Consider the following 16,440-nt stretch of genomic DNA (forward strand, 5'->3'; position numbering starts at 1 on the left):
TATTGGCACCAAAGTAACAGGTAGACCAATGGTACACAATAGAAGACACAGAGACAAACTCACTGAGATAAGTACAGTTATCTCATACTAGACAAAGGTGCCAAAAACATACAATGGAGAAAAGATAAACTCTTCAACAAATGGTGCTGAGAGAACTGGAAATCCATATGCAGAAAAATGAAATTAAACATCTATCTCTCACCCTGTACAAAATTCAACTCAAAATGGATCAAGGATCTAGGAATTAGACCTGAGATCTTTCACCAAATAGAAGAAAAAGTAGGCCCAAATCTTCATCATGTTGACTTGACACCGTCCAGCGGAGTCAATTTGGCATGAGGGACAAAAGAGTAGCGAGGCTCTTGAATTCTGAACAGTTTATTGATGAATCAGGAAACCCGGGAACTGGAACCTCGAACCTGGAACCTCCAACCTCGCACGAACCCGGGCACTCGAGGAGAGCCAGCTTATATCCCCTCCAGGAGGTGAAGGGTAGGGCTGATGCCAATTATGCAAAGATTAGGTGAGGAGCTAGCTGCCCAATCATGGTAAAGGTCAAAACAAGCAGGCACGATCAGGAGCACTAAGGAACACCTGTGCACACGTTGTATGCATGGACTTAATTGGATAAGGCCAATGACAAATCACCTGGGTGTGCTTATGTTAATCAACCTCCTCACCGCCAATGTGATCGAAGCAACCTCTGGCTGGCTGCTAGGTGCCATCCTGGTGCAATTCCGCACGGCATAGCCCCCAACATTGACTTAGGACCCGACTTCCTTAACAATACCCCCAGAATGCAAGAAATAAAAGCAAGAGTCAATCAATGGGATGGATTCAAACTAAAAAGCTTTTTCTCATCAAAGGAAAAAATCAATAATGTGAAAAGAGAGCCTGCAGTGGGAGAAAATCTTTCCCATTTGCACTTCAGATAGAGCACTAATCTCCAAAATTTGTAAAGAACTTAAAAAACTTTATACCAAAAATACAAATAACCCAATCAATAAATGGGCTAAAGAACTGGGTAGACACTTCACAGAAGAAAATATACAGGTGATCAACAAATATATTAAAAAGTACTCATCATCTCTAGTAATTATAGAAATGCAAATTAAAACCACCCTAAGACTTCATCTAACTCCAATTAGAATGCCTATTATCAAGAACACAAACAATAGTTGTTGGTGTGGATGTGGGGAAAAGGCACACTCATACATTGCTGGTAGAGTTGCAAATTGGTGCAGCCACTCTGGAAAGCAGTATGGAGATTCCTCAGAAAACTTGGAATGGACCCACCATTTGACCCAGCTATCTCACTTCTCAGTTTATACTCAAAGGACTTAAAATCGGCATACTACAGTGATGCAGCCACTTCAATGTTCATAGCTGCTCAATTCACAACAGCTATAGATTGTGGAACGAAACTAGATGCCCTTCAACTGATGCATGGATAAATTGTGGTATATATACACAGTGGAGTATTACTCAGCCATAAAGAAAAATACAATTATGGCATTTACTGGTAAATGGATGGAATTGGAGAATATCATGCTAAGTGAAATAGGCCAAGTCCCCAAAACCAAAGGCTGAATGTTTTCTCTGATAAGTGAATGATGATACATAATGGGGTGGGGGTTGGGTGGGGCAAGAAAAGAATGGAGAAACTTTGGTTGGTGTAGAAGAAAATGGGGTGAGAGAGGGTGGGGGAAGGAAAGATAGTAGACTGAGACAGACATTATTACCCTATGTACATGTATGATTACATGAATGGTATGGATCTACATTGTCTACAACCATAGATATGAAAAATTGTACCCCATTTGTGTATAATGAATCAAAATACAGTCTGTAAAAATAAAAAAAAAAAAGATTAGTGAGAACATGTTGTAACTATTAGAAAAAAACATATTGTTAGTTTAAAAATCAACAACAGTTAAATTTTTTTAAGTTAAGAATTTGGAAACTGGGGATATAACTCAGTAGTAGTATAGAACTTGCTTAACATGTTGTGGGTTTGATTCCCAGAGTCACAAATACACATCAAAAACACAAAAGAAGCAAGTGAACTAAAAAACCCACCACTACTAACAGCCACTAAAACAATGAGCTTTTACGCCAGGCATGGTGGCATATGCCTGCTGTCCCCTCTCCTCATGAATCTGAGGATTGCTCAGGTCCAGGGATTAGAGGTCAGCCTGGACAACACAGCAAGACTCTGTCTCTAGGGCGAACATGGTAGAAAGAAAAAAAGAAAAGAAGGAAGGAAGGAAAGAAGGAAGGAAGGAAGGAAGGAAGGAAGGAAGGAAGGAAGGAAGGAAAGAGGGAAGGAAGGAAGGAAGGAAAGAGGGAAGGAAGGAAGGAAGGAAAGAAAAAGAAAGGAAGGGGATGCAAAACTTAAAGTCAGGGAAATTTCTGAAACTACAACGAAAAAGGAGGGAGGACTTATTAGAGAAAAGAAGATACTGAGAGGACAAAGACAGAAAGTTCCACATTTCATGAATATGAGACAATAGAACATAGTTTTAAAATTCTGCAAGAAACCCCTGTCATCTATCTATCTACCCATCCATCCATAAATTTTCTTTCTAATCTCCTGTCTCTCGTCTATCCATATGCATCATTCTGAGAATTTATTCTCAGGCTACCAGTGAAGAATAAGAGCAGATGACCTGCTTTGAAGGTTCACTATACATGCATTTTTTAAGCTCTAAGTGAGGGATGCATTCTAGAAAAATGAGGAAATAATTCAAAAAAGGGAAAAACAGAAGATCTTTGTCTCCAACAAAGTAGAGTAGCACAGAGAAGTGCCAAGAAGTACCTAGCACTCAGTAGACTTAGAGAGCAGCAACTTTTGACTGTGGCAGAATTAAGCCTTATATGATGGAGCACTCCAGGAAAAAAAGTAAACTTGATAGAATGCATGGAATTGTGATGATAAAGTATTAAAGGTAATTATGCAGAAATTATGCAAGTAAAAAAATTTTATTGATAGAGTATTAAACAAAAGGTTTTGTAAGAAAGGATCCAATATCCTGATAATTTATTTATGTACAATGAATTGTATCTTCTGATCATGTTCAGATATTGATTTGCTTAAGAGTAACTTTTAATTATATTAAAAAATAGAAGAAGGGAGTTGGGAAGAGAAGAGCTAATTGCACATGTCTACTAAATGGAAATAAATAATGTCCGAAGTATTGATAAATTTAGAAAGAGAAGTATAAACATGTACCAGAGACTTCTGGTGGTCACTAACTGTCTTCTTTTGTCCAACAGAAGGGTGGACTAGTGCAAGGAATATGTCCCCACCCTCACTTGCAACCGGGATAAAGTTTTAGCTAATGTGATGTTTGCATGTTTGAAGCGATAGTACTGCGAGTCTCTCTTAAGGGATGCTATGCTCATACTCATGTACTCTTTCTTCTTTGAAAGTACTGGATATCCAAGTAGATTTGTCAAAGAGAATTTACAGGATAGAAGTTGGGTTATAAATAGTGTAATTGGTATCTAGGTATCAGGTAGAATTTGAAACTATGGGAGTGAATTAGTTTTATGTCTAAGAAGAACATATAGAGTTAAGAGAGAGAGAGAGAGAGGGGGGAAGGAATACCAATATTTTAAAAAAATGGAGGCTTCAGAAGAAATAAGTGTGAAAAATCAGAAAATCAAAATTAGAAAAATCAGATATGGGAGAAGAATTAATGGAGAAAATTTGTAAGTAACAATTTCAAGGAGGGTTTCAGCATGTTCACTTATAACAAGGATTTAGACATGATCATTGGCTTCTGCAACTAATGGGTCCAGGGACACAGGAGTCAGAGGACAGAAATCAGAGTCACTGAGAAACATGAGGAAAATAATTTGAGCTGCTAGGTGTGGATTCCTTTTTCTAGACGCTTGTCTAGGAATGAGAACACTGGGAGAGGTTTGAGACTGTTTCTCCATGTTAACAAATAAGACTTCAGAGAGGAAGATAAAAGTATAGAAGAAAAATGGCACATATGACAGAGCAAGATCCCTGAGGATCTGTTCTCTTCTGATTTTCTACATTGCCTTCTCAGGTAAGTAGAATTTTGAATTAAAAAATATAAATTATTATACTTGACACTTACTTATGTAAGATGTGTTTTAAAACCATCATGAAAAAGTGTTTTGTTCACTTGTATATTTTTCCCATATGCTTTCTTAAAAGTAATAACACTATGTGCAAATAAACATAGAAAAAATCAATCCAAAATGACATTATCTGTCTACAGAATATTCTTTTTGCCCAGACATCATAATTCTTTTTGATAACTTTTCCTATTAACATTCTGTTATGGGGCTCAACTTAAGAACAGACTGATCACCATGAGAAGTCCAAATCTTTATTAAGAAGTCTTTATTAAGCCGGCCGGATGACTGTCTCACACAATGCTCCAAAAATGGCTATTGGGAGAACAGCCCTGACCACAGGGTTGTAGGGGTTCTTATACCAAAAAATCACATTAATCGTAAGTGTCTGTTGCTATGATTCAAAATTACACATTAACATCATGAGATCATCGAGAGAGGGAGAAGTGGGTCAAAATGACCCTTACCTAGGTACAAACTAAAGAATGGTTACTAACATTCACACAATCACTGTTCACATGGTACATTGTTTAGGAGCAATAGGAATCAAAAGAGAGCAATTTTTCTTTACATAGGAATTGTCATTTTATATTGTTAAACATGTTACACTAAGTAATTGGTGATGGGTACAGAGGCAGGGTGTTCCCATGGGAGAAGCTTATTTCCTACATAACATGGAGTCTCAGAGCAAAATGGAGTCTGTTTAGTCATTTCCCTTACAGTCTGGCCTATAACGTTCTCCATGGAGTCAGATCTGTCAGCCCATTACAATTCCACTTCTAGAAAGACTAGGAAAGTGCTGTACCTTACAGTTAGAAAACTACTTTCTATTTTAGTTTCTTCAAAGAGGTAATTGAGTGATTTCATCTGTCTATAAAAACAGAGGTGTGTGTGTGTGTGGGGGGGGGGGGGGGTGTTTAAAAAAAATCCAGAGGTTGAAATAAAAGTCTTCATATAATTAGAGAGTTTTTAAAAATTTCAATAACAATAGTCATAATTGAATAAAATGTAGTATTTGATCTTAGGGTATTAAAAAGGCATTTCTTAGAACAAGAGGTAAATTCATACAGCTATGGGAAGGTGGATCCTGGCAGTGATCTATGATATTGCAGTCCTGTATTATAGGCACTATAAATAGAAACAGTGCCTACAGGAGAACTCATATGCTTTTCTACACCAGTATCTGACTAATCTCAGGAAATGAACTGCCATTAAAGCTGAGGATAAGAACAGGATGATTATTTTTAAATTATTTTCAATAAGTGTTCAATGCATATGTTGTTCAATATGTAAGGGAAAGTTTATTTGCATATATCACTTTGAGAGAGCTAAAGAAAAGCTCAACAAGAAATATTTCTCATGATTACCAAGCAGATGTCACTGTAGGCAAAAATACTGTAATTCATGTTCTTTGTACGAGTGCAAATTATGTGCAGATACTAGTATGTGTTTTAAAATGGCTCAACTTTTTAATAATTAAAATCCTATGCCCTAGACACTAGCATCACCTCATTCAGCCGAGGAAGAATTTAAGACTCAGTTAAATGACTTTCCTATATTTTGATATTTTGGTATGTGGAATTTAAAGCTACAAGTGGGGATATACCAATTTTTCTAGCTGCTGGACAGTTGGGTATGTTTTAGAGAAAAACAACTAAGATGTGAAGAAAATACTCAGTGGTACTAGTCGTTTGTCAAAAGAAAGTCCTTATGTGTAAAAAATTTTCATCTTGTCTAAAATGCCAGGAAAGTGTTCCTATTCTGATTGGTATTTTCAATCAGATGTTGAAACTCAGTTGTAGCTTTTCAGGGTTTCTCATTTTATGCAATTCAAGTATTATTTCTCAAAACTTGTGGGTCTTTTTTTTGGTTAAATAATATACAATTTATTTAAAGGGAGTGCTTCCTATGACCATGGGTAATGAATACTTTTATGTTATCAAAAGAGATAAATGACTATTTACCAAATAAGCACACTTAGGTTTAACTAGCTGTGCAAACAGAGATTTGAAAGCTTCAGATCATGAGACTTAATATGTGAACTAAATGAGCACCATGGCATATGGTGGACACTAGCTATGGGGCCATTATCTGAGAAGAGGATGACTCAGATATTGCCTAGGCTGTATAAGCCCAGGGTATGCAATCCATGAGTCCTCATACAAGGCTAGAATGATCTGGTCATGTTTCCATGGCTACAAATATTTTTAAAATATCTTTTGTAAAGTTCTCATGATTTACTAAGTTTCATTACTCTATTTTCCCATTTCTTACTATCTTTGTGTTACCTCAAGCGTACAGAATGGGGGGAGAATAGTACACAGAACTTACGTGATATGTACCCTTTACCAGATTGATTAGTTGTCTGCATTTTGCCCCATCTATTCTGTCATCTTCTCTCAGTCTTTTTAAACATATATTTGTATTCTTTTAACTGTTGAGAGCAAATGTCAGATATCATGCCTGTTTGTCCTAAAGATGTTAATGTTTATTTCCAAGAATCAATAATATTACATTGCATAACCACAATTCAATTATATAATCAGGAAAAAACACTGATACATTAACATTATCTAATCTGCATCCATATTCAAATTTGATCTATTGTTCCAACAATGTTATTTATTTCTATTTACTTCCCAGTCCAGGATCATGTATTGCATTTAATTATCATCTTTCTTTAAACTGGAACTGTTTCTCAGTCTTTCTTTATCATTTGTGATAGTGATATATATTTTAAAGATATAAAAGGTACTTATCTGAGAGACTGTGTCTCAGTTTGGATTGTTTGTTGCTCATGCAATATAAAAATTACGTTGTGCATTTTAATGAATAATGCTAAAGAAATGATATTGCAGCCTTCTTGGTGCTTCATAGCAAGAGGCAGGTGGCTGAGTTAACTCCAATCCTGATGTTGCAAACTTTCACCACTCAGGAAGGAGTGTCTACTAAGTTTCCTCTCTGCAAAGTTACCAATTTTCTCTTCGTAATTAGTAAATTATTTTGAAGTATTTACCAATGATCCTTACCTGAATCAATTATTACTATGATATTGCAAAAGACAACTTTCTAAGTCTGCTTTCTGTAGTTATTAACTAATATTCCACTGCAAAGAGTTTTCCCTTCTTCCCATTTTGTGTGCATATAGTATTATATATTGACATCAGTTTGATCTCATGGACTTTTATTTTATTTAAAATGTTTTAATATTTCATTGTCATTATCTATTTTGATGCCAAGTTGCCCCTTCTGTTATTAAATTTTTAAAAATGGCATTAGCCAACTGTTAAAGCATGTGACCTGGATTTGAAAAATTCTAATTGATTTCACGCATACAGACACATAGAATGAAATTTAACTTTATTGAATATGAACAAAATCAATCATGAAGGTCAAGGATTTTGAGGAGGTGTAACTTTGCTCTAATCAGTGCACAGCTTCTTGAACAATCCACTAATATTTCTTTGTTGTCGTTAGTATGGTATAGTCCACTGCCATCTGTAGGATGAGTCTGTCCCTTGGATGGAAAATTCTGGCACATTAACATTTGCTTCACCTCGTATCAGTTTTTTTCCATTTTCTGTTTTCAGAGATCCTTTGACCCAAAAGAAAGCATGAGGACTCAGGAATGGATTAAAATATTGTTGGTAATAAAGAGTTGCTCCTAATCATTAATTATTAATTCATTTCTTCTATATAGTTTAATTCAGTGGCTATTATTCAACCAACTTCTTATTTGGGATATCTTTGGGTTTGGTTAATTTCCCTTTGAAAACCTCTCATAATAGTATTTTAAAAACTGGATCTTATTTGAACATCTATAAGCTTTACCCCAAAGTGGAACTGTGCCCATAAACCTTATTGTGAACATACAGATTATCATTGTTTCTCATATTGCTATGAATAAAGGGGTCATGGAAAGTTTCCTTTGATATTGCACCCAGAAAACCATATATAAAATTGTTCACAGACTGAAGAACAAGGTGTTCAATTATTGTGAAACTTCCTAGAAGAAGATTAGAGTATAGAAGGATTTTGAATTTAGATCATAAGCCTCGAAAGCACATTGGGTGCCTTTTTGACTAGGCCTTTTGGACTTGGGAAAACGGGTGGAATTATTTGGATTTTGAAAAGAGTCGACTGAGTGAGAAGCACTAGAATAAGACTAAGATATCCATTAATTGGGTTATTTAGGGCTTGTTTTAATTTTGCATATAGTTCAAGTAAAGCATTCTATTGCTTGGGGAAGTATTTTATCTAAGATACTCTAAGTCTTTTGTTTTGTGGTACTTTTAGAAAATATCCTTTGACTCTGTAGTAGAGGGAGGTTTGCTTGAATATGGAAGCTATCATTTTAAGTGACAAAAAATGACACTTGTGTAGAAATTCACCATAAATGTGCTTTTAAGTAGCACCTAGGCTTAATCATATTTAAATACTTCTAGTGGAAAAAAGTTTTTGTTTGTTTGCTTTTTAGAGAAATTCTATTTCTTAGCAATGGGTTCATCCAACCCCTCTGAAATGCTGTTGATGTTAGATGCATAGCATGCTGTAGTTGGTTTACATTTATTTGCTAGAATGACTGATACTAAAGGTTTAAATATTCCTGTGCTATCTATAGTAAATAGAAAATGAGTTCAGATGACCTCTCTCCTTCTTCAGATGCTATGGGCTCCATTCTTTCCACACTGATAAAAGCAACCTTAAAAACAAGTTTAAATACAGCGGTTGGAAGCTGCCACTCTGGTTTCTGGATATATAATGATGTTCATGTTCAATTCTGCCAAGTTGACTGGGGATCAGTGATTACATATCAGTTCTGCAGGAAAAGTTCAACATGAGGATACATTGCTCACTGTCATTTTGTTGAGAGGGCCTCTACAGTATAGTTGTCATTCTTCCTTCTTTAAAAGAACATAAGCATGTATTCAGAATCATTTAGTCAGTAATGAAGCACCGTGTAACAAGTGTACTGTTTCTATATTGTAAATTGTGAGTTAATTATTTCTTCATTTTTCTGACCTAATGATGACTAGTCTCAAGTTAGAAGGAAATGTTGATTGATGATAATATTTGTTGATTAAACAGTTGCAATACCAAATGCAGTATAAAATATATGAAAGCTATAGTTTCTCTACTTTAATAGCTCATAATCTGTGTTTCTCATAAATTTAACCCAAAGGAAGGAACAGTTAGACTTGAATAAAGCAATACCTTGCCTAGTCATTCTAATTAAATTAGCCTTTGTTAGGTAGATGATATTTGAGAATATTTTGTGGAGAGGCAAGTGGTTAAAAAGGGACCCAGGGGAACTTTTTGGGTAACAGAAATGCCCTATATGTTGGTGGTATAGGTGGCTACATGAGTGAACACATTTATCAAACAAAACATAGACTTGGTTGGGGATGTAGCTCAGTGGTAAGGCACTTGTCTAGCACGTGCAAGACCCTGGGTTCAATCTCCAGCACAAATAAATAAAAACCAAAGATCAAAGTACATATTTAAATGAATGGATTTTAATATATTTAACTCATACCCTGCCTCTAAAATTTACAGCAATCCTAGACATGATCCCAACAAACTAATACTAATAGAATATTGTTCAAAGGATATAAACAATAAGTTCATAGAGTGAACATTATTATATCATAAATTCAAAGGAAATTGGCTCTGAAGTATATATATATATATATATATATATATATATACAGATGCTAAACTCTTCTAAAAATAAGATGAAATTAAAATGAGATAAAATTTTCACCTATAAACTTGGAAAAATTATTGATAGTGAACATGTTGTATAGGAAAACAGGTACTGTCATATTTTGCTTTTTGAAGTATAAATTGGTACCATTCCTATGGAGAGCAGCTCAGCAACAATTAGTATTACAAACGCATATATCTTTGATCCATTCATTCCACCTTTGAGGAACTTCTCCAACAGATATACTTGCATGTATATGAATATATATGTGTGTGTATATATATATGTATATACATACATATAGTTATTACTTACAGAATTGTTAATAATTGCAGATAATTGTTAAAATGTCCACACATACATAGGGGTTGTTAAGTGAATTATTGTATATCTGACAGTGGACAGACACTTGCAAGCAGTGGGAGCATGAGGTTAAGGGGATAATCCTATAAAATGGGCTCACTGTGCTGACCCCCACATACTTTCTCTTTTAAAAAGTACAGCACCCCTTCATGTTCAAAACACTAAAAAAATTAGAGATAGTAGGAACATACCTCAACATCATAAAGCTATATATGCTAAACCTAAGGCCAACAACATTCTAAATGGAGAAAAATTGAAAGGATTTCCTCTAAAAACTGGAACAAGACACGAATGACCTCTTTCACCACTTCTGTTCAACATTGTCCTTGAAACTAGCCAGAGCAATCAGATAGGAGAAAGAAATTAAAGGGATATGAGTAGGAAAAGAAGAATTTGAACTCTTTCACCAGAAAACTTCTAAAATTTTTAAATAAATTCAGCAAAGTAATAGGATCTAAAATCAATACCCATAAATCAAACATGTTCCTATACATCAGTGACAAATCTATTGAAGGAGAAATTAAGAAAACTACCCCATTTACAATAGCTTCAAAAACTAAAATACTTGGGAATAAGTCTAACAAAAAAGGAAAAGACCTCTACAATGAAAATTACAGAACATTAAGAAAAAATTTGAAGAAGACCTTAGAAGATGGAAAGACCTCCCATGCTACTGGATAGGCAGAATTAATATTGTCAAAATGGTCATACTGCCAAAAGTGTTATACAGATTTAATGCAACTCTAATTAAAATTCCAATAAATCTAGTTCTTCTTCATAGAACTAGAAAAAGCAATCATGTAATTCATTTGGAAAAATAAAAATCCCAGAATAGCCAAAGCAGTCCTTAAGAAGAATAAAGCATAAGGCATCACAATACCAGACTTTAAATTGTATTACAGAGCTACAGTAACAAAAAAAAAAAAAAAAAAAAAAAAAAAAAAAAAAAAAAACAACCAAAAAAAACCAAAAAAACACCATGGTATTGGCACCAAAACAGATAGACCACTGGAACAAAATAAAAAACACAGAGACAAACCCACACAAATATGATTATCTCATCCTAGATAAAGATGCCAAAAACATTCACTGGAGAAAAGATAGCCTATTCAATAAATGGTGCTGGGAAAATTGAAAATTCACATGTAACAAAGTGAAATTTAAACCCCTGTCTCTCACCCTGGATGAAACTCAACTCAAAGTGGATCAAAGACTTAGGCACTAGACCAGAGATCCTGTGCCTAATAGAAGAAAAATTAGGCCCAAATCTTCACCAGGTGGGCTTAGGATCTGACTTCCTTAACAAGACTCCTAAAGCCCAAGAAGTAAAAGAAAGACTCAACAAATGGGATGGTTCAAACTAAAAAACTTCTCAGCAAAGGAAATTATCAATAACATGAATAAAGAGCCTATAGAATGGGAGAAAATCTTTACCACATGCACCTTAGATAGAGCACTAATTTCCTAGATATATAAAGAACTCAAAGAACTTAACACCAAAAAACCCAAATAACCCAATCAATAAATGGACTAAGGTACCGAACAGACACTTCACAGAAGAAGAAATACAATTGATGAACAAATGTATGAACATCTGTTCAACATCTTCAGCAATTAGAGAAATGCAAATCAATACTACTCTAAGATTTCATCTCACCCCAGTCAGAATGGTAATTCTCAAGAATACAAACAACAATAATGTTGGCGAAGATGTGGAAAAGTACATTCATACATAGCTGGTGGGAATGCAAATGGTGCAACCACTATGGAAAGCAGTATGAAGATTCCTTAGAAAACTTGGAATGGAACCACCATTTGACCCAGCATTCCCACTTCTCAGTTTATACCCAGAGGACTTAAAATCGGCATATTACAGTGATGCAGTCACATCAGTAGCCGCTCAATTCACAATAGCTGAACTATGGAACCAACCTAGGTGCCCTTCAACAGATGAATGAATTTTTAAAATGTGGTATTATGTAGAAGATAGAATATCTCAGCCTTAAAGAAGAATGAAAATTATGGCATTTGCTGGTAAATGGATGGAGCTGGAGAATATCATGCTAAGCGAAATAAGTCAATCCCCCCAAACCAAAAGTTGAATGTTATCTCTGATATGTGGATGCTAATTCATAATTGGGGTGGAGGGACTAAGGAAGAATAGAGTTACTTTAGATTAGGTAGAGGGAGTGAAGGGAGGGGAGGAGGTAGGGAGTTAGAAGAATAGTAGAATAAATCAGACATTATTATCCCATGTATATATATAACTATACAACAAGTGGTATTCTACATCGTGTATAACCAGAAGAATGAGAAATTATACATGATATATCAAAGTGCATCCTACTGCCATGTGTAACTAATTAAAACAAATAAAAAAATATATTTTAAAAAAGCAATTTACTTACAGTCCTGCCTGGCTTACACTGACAGGATATATTCCATTCTTTAGCAAAGTACCTGTTAATCTGAAGGAGAAATGTGCTGTGAAATGCTAATAATGGCAACACAACTTTAGGCTGAAGTGGGAGACTTTTGTGACCCTTACACAGACCAGATTCCAAAACTCAGAGAGATAAGGATAATTCCCCCTAACCATAAAATCTGTAAGAACAGTCTCCAAATAGAACTGGTCAGTATGGGCCAAAATGATCTAGAGTTGTCATGGCAGTGTGGACTAGAAATTTTTATGTCATTCTGCTGTCAATCAAAAGTCAAGAGGTGGACCTGATAGGACTCTCTGGAAGCTTCCCTGAGACCACCAATAAAACGGGAGAACAGGAGAGGCAAGCTGCCTTTCTCTTTGAGAGGACCTATTCTCTTCCTTGAGAATGTCCCCTTTCCTATTCCTTCTAATAAACTCATGCCTGTTACTCTGATTGACACGTCTGAAATTCTTCTGGCATGTTTTCAAGAATCCAGGTTGGTGGGGCTGGGGTTGTGACTCAGTGGTAGAGCGCTTGCCTAGCATGTGTGAGGCACTGGGTTTGAAGCTCAGCACCACGTATAAATAAATGAATAAGGGTCTATCAACATTAAAAAAAAAAAAAAAAAAAAGAATCCATGTGGGGGGTGGAGGGGTCTCTGTGCTGCCTCAGTTTCATGGAAGGCTCCAAAACCTTGTAAAATGACCATGCAATGAAATATTGTCTAATTGCAAAAGTGAGAAAATCTCTATGACCTGGCATAAATAGCTCTTGATATTCAAGTGAAAAGATAAGATATGCTTTCCATGAAGGTAGATAGACATAATTTTCCCTATTCCTCCCCCTAAATACAAACAAAATCCCTGGACATTGCATATTTAAAAACATAGGAAGACTCTGAAAGATCGAAAAAAGGTAGTCCACCAGCTAAGAACCTCAGGACTCAAGAAACACATTGTAGTGAGCACTTTGTGATTTCTTTCTGCTTCTATATCCTAAAATACTGGGAACTTGAAAATGCCAATGAATATAGCAAAAAGCCTTAGCTGTGGCCTGCTTTCCCTGTTCAAAGGAACAGGAAACGGCAGACTGGTGTCAGAAAACTTTTAGACAATAACTAGTGCAGTAGAACACCACAGAAAAAAATCTATGGCCTATCCCCATCATACAGGAAAAAGTTAACTAAGGAACTAGATTTCCTCCCAAGTCTTGAGTACAGAGAAAGGAGCTTGGACTTTTCTCAAATTTGGGGGACAAATTGGATTTAGTAAAAATTTAAAAAATTGTTTTCTGAAACACCCTTTAGACAAACTACCAACTGAAAGAGAATATTTGCATATCACAGAGCCAACAAAGAACTAGTACTAAAATATATAAACTCCTAAAACTTAACAGTAAAGAAATAAGAAATTCAAATAGAAAATGTAAAAAAGATATGAAGAAACAATTTACCAAAGAGGATGTTCAGGTAGAAAATTAACATGAAAATGTTTACTATCATTAGCCATTAGCAAATCAAAACCACAAGGAGATATCACTGCACACCTATCAAAATAAAAAAAAATTAAAGTTAATGACAAAACAATAATGACATGGAGAACCTGGATCATTCACATATTGATGGTGAGAATTTTAAATGGTAAAGCCCCTGTGGAAAATAGTTTGATAATTTCTCATAAAACTATGTTATGACTCTGTAATTACCTTTCTAGGCATGCATTTATCTGAGGGAAATGAAAACTTATATTCACACAGAAACCTGTACATGATGTATACAGTGGCTTAATTCACAATAGACAAAAATTAGAAACAACCCAAAGGATGAAAGTGTATACTGGTTTATTGATATCATGGAATGATGCCTAGCAATAAAAAGGAATGAGTTATTATTATGCACAACAACTTGAAAGAATCTTGAGAGAATTACATTGAGTGAAGATTCCCAGTCTCAAGAGGTTCCTTACTCCATAATTTTATTCACACAATAACCTCAAGATGACAAATATGACAGGCATGGAAAATAGTTCTGGTGGCCAGAGTTTAAGAAAGGAGTGTGAGTGAGTAGAAAAGGGGTATAACTATAAGATGGCATGAAGGATTCTTGTAGTGATGGAATTGTTCTGCAACTAGATGGTATCAATGTCAGTGTCCTGGTTGTGACCTTGTACCAAAGCCTGGCAAGATGTTGATACTGGGAATCTGAGTAGAGGATACATGGGTTTCCCTGAATTTTTTGACACAACTATATGTTACTCTGCAATAATCTCAAAATATATTTAATTTTAAAAAGTCAATTTGTGGAATAGCATATTATTATGCTATTTTTATGTAAAATTGGGAAAACGTTTTATAAATGTTTTATTGTAAATAAATAATGGGACATTGAAAAGACATATGCAAAATTTTTAAGTGGAGCTGGGGAGTAGCTCAGTGGTATAGTGAAGGCCCTGTGTTCAATCCCAAGCACTGAAAAAACAAAACCAACAGCAATGAAACCATCATAATGATATGGGCACCCATGAGGAAAAAAATGGGGACAATAACGGGCAGGGGACTCTTCACTGCATACTACTTGAACTTTCCAATTTGTATGTTTCCTTTTTAGATTGTGGACTCCAATGGACCAAGTATATTTGTTCTTTTGATTAGCCTTATGCTGGTTGTTACTGACAGATTACATAGAGACCTATTTGTTTAATGATTAATATTTGGTTTACAAATAATTAGATAATTTGCCAAGTGGAGAAATGTAGTTGGATAAAAATTCAGAGAATGGAGAATGGAATAAATAAAGCTGGAAGTTTTGTGGTAGTATTGAAGATAGCAAGAAAAAAGAGAAAAAAACATACTTATGGCTTCTTATCATATTTAATTATTTTTTCCACCCTCATTTTATTCTTTTGACATGAATAAAATTAAAAATAAATAATAAATGATAGTATTTCTTGTTTATAATTTATATTAGTAAGTGTTCTCCAGAGGAACAGAATCAACAGGAAGTATGATTATAAAAGGGGATTTATTAGATTTGCTTACACGACCAGAAGTTGAATAGTCCACAATGGTCATGTGTAGGCTAAAGAGTTGGAAAAACCAGTAGCTGTGCAGTCCAAGATGCAGAAACCCCAGAAGCCCCAGAACAAGAAGGATCAATAGTGCTACCCTAGTCTAAGACTAATGCTTCTGGAAACTACCTGCAGAATCACTGCAGAGTTCGCTTTGGAAGAGTGAAGAAGTGAGAGTTTGATATCCTCAGATGGTTGAAGCAGCAATCAAGAACCTGTTTAAGAAGATCTGAGCTTGCATTTGCCTCTGCTTCCTTGTTCTTCCAACTTTTATTCCATCCTATTGGCTGGTGCCATCCATGCATAGGGAGCGTCTCCAGTTCACTATCCCACATTCCAGTTATTCCTAGACATGCTCTCATTGACACACCCAGAAGCCTCTTAATCATCAGCATCTCTTATTCCAATCAAGTTGGTAATTCAATTAACCATTATATAATTATATATAATAAGTGATAAATAAAATGATTTGACATGAATAAAATGAAATAAAACACACAAATTCTCTTCTGGCTCTGGGGCTCTGGCTACTGTATAACTAGATTTTCTGTCTTGAATCAGTGCCTATTTTGTCTTTGCTGATGTAGTCCTTATGTCTATTGTTACCTATGTGCATGTGTGTGTTTCAGGTAGAGGGGTAGTAGAGAAGGAGGGGAATGACATATCCTAAAATTTTGTCTTTGAATTTCTGTTCATTTTCAATTCACTTTCTATCTCAAAGAGCTCATCGTATTAAACACAAACACACCAGGCACCATGTAATTGC

The sequence above is a fragment of the Sciurus vulgaris genome (genome assembly GCF_902686455.1).
Source record: "Sciurus vulgaris genome assembly, chromosome: 7".
Lineage (NCBI taxonomy): Eukaryota > Metazoa > Chordata > Mammalia > Rodentia > Sciuridae > Sciurus > Sciurus vulgaris.